The 1860-nt window shown below is 40.2% G+C and overlaps 1 pseudogene; it reads left to right on the forward strand.

The window, feature by feature from the left end:
• LOC107694521 (nucleolar protein 14-like) overlaps positions 1–1860 on the forward strand; it is an 8940-nt pseudogene that overhangs the window by 4878 nt on the left and 2202 nt on the right.

Consider the following 1860-nt stretch of genomic DNA (forward strand, 5'->3'; position numbering starts at 1 on the left):
CTCTCTCTCTCACACGCACACACACACACACGCGCGCACACACTCTCTCTCTCACACTCGCACTCACACACACACGCGCACACACATTCTTTCTCTCTCACACTCACACACACGCACACACACACAGAGATGACATGAGCTTGCGGTCTGTTCATTTGTGTGTGTGTGTGTTCTGCAGTCAGATCTGCGGTCTGTGTCAGATGTTTCCTGAGGCCGCGTGTAAAGCCGTGCAGACGTTACTCAGCGACAGCGGCCACAGCATGGAGGAGACGCTGGAGGTCAAAGGTCGAGCACCGATGCCTGATCTGGACATGGTGCGCAGATGGACTGACACAGGAGCACAGATACAGAGACGAGAGGCTGATCCTGAGCTCATCGTGTGTGTGTGTGTGTGTGTGTGTGTGTGTGTGTGCGCGCAGCTGGTCCTCCTGAAGATCACGGCGCTGTTGTTCCCCACATCAGACTTCAGACATCCGGTGACGACTCCAGCGTTCCTCTACATCAGTCAGGCGCTCACCAGGGTCTGTGTCTGTAATGAGTGGATGGTGCTTTATGTAGTTATACACCCACTTTTTCAGCAGCCTTGATTCTAGACGTATTTTTCCTGTAAAGAGTTTGAAAAAGTTGTTATAAACCACAAACCAAACCAGCTAACTACAATCATTATAAACATTATAAACTTTGATTTGAAGCAGAAAAATCGAAAAGACAAACACACAAGACTTGAACTTAATGAGTTTAATGAGGAAAAGGACTACAATCCCATCAGTGTTATTGATGGAAACTACAACTATTAAAAAAAACGAATTAATTACAAAAAAGATGAAATAAAATATACATATTAGATGGAAAACAAGGTTGAAAAAACCTAAACATTTAAAATGTTGCTTTGGCAACTAACTGAAATAAAGTACTAAAATTACTAAAATGATATAAAAACAAAGCTAAATAGAAATAAACTATTAAAAACATTAAAGCAAATAACAAAACTGCTTCAACTTAAAATTAAAATGAATATGTACCAATAAAACTTTATTCAAAATATTAAATACTGTAATAGTATATAAATAATACTAAAACAACACCATGAAGAATTACAATCAAATTAAAAATGGATAAATATAAAACTATTCAATTAAAGTTATTGATTGTATGTAGAAGCAGTATCTTATAAGTTAGTTCAGTATGCAGATATGTTTACCCTGTGCATCATGGGACGGCAGAGCTGTGATTATTCTCTAGTCTGGATGTTTCTTGGCAGAATCATGGGTAATACAGGAATTCTGCTGTTAAACTTGCTTTTTAAGTTGACAAAGTGGATTGATGGCTTCAACAAAAGCAAATACCATTGATTAACTTTGTAGCTCACGGTAGATCTGTGTATTAATGTTTTTTATTAAAGTCACCTTTATTTCTATAGTGCTTTATACAGCTGCTCGGTTATAAACAGAATAATAATTAAGTGTTAATGCTGCAAAATTCATCAGATATGAAGACAATACTCTACAGAAGACAATTGAGTCATTATTCAGATCAGTGCAGCTCTACTTTATTATTACAAATCCGTTCTCTGTGGAGGAAACCAATGTCATTTTTCCCTGCGGAGCTCGACTGTGTTCCTGGTCTGTCCTGATGTGTGTGTGTGTGTGTTTCAGTGTGCTGTCGTCTCTCTGGAGGACGTGTGTAAGGGTTTGATCCTCTGCTGTCTAGCGCTGGAGTTCGTCTCTCTGTCTCAGAGGTTTTTCCCAGAACTGCTGAACTTCCTGCTGGGGCTCCTGCACCTGACGCTCCCCGACAAACACAAAACGGGTACTGCAGAGTGTGTGTGTGTGTGTGTGTGTGTGTGTGTGTGTGTGTGTG

This window comes from Sinocyclocheilus anshuiensis, unplaced genomic scaffold (genome assembly GCF_001515605.1).
Source record: "Sinocyclocheilus anshuiensis isolate Anshui unplaced genomic scaffold, SAMN03320099.WGS_v1.1 scaffold1031, whole genome shotgun sequence".
Taxonomy (NCBI): domain Eukaryota; kingdom Metazoa; phylum Chordata; class Actinopteri; order Cypriniformes; family Cyprinidae; genus Sinocyclocheilus; species Sinocyclocheilus anshuiensis.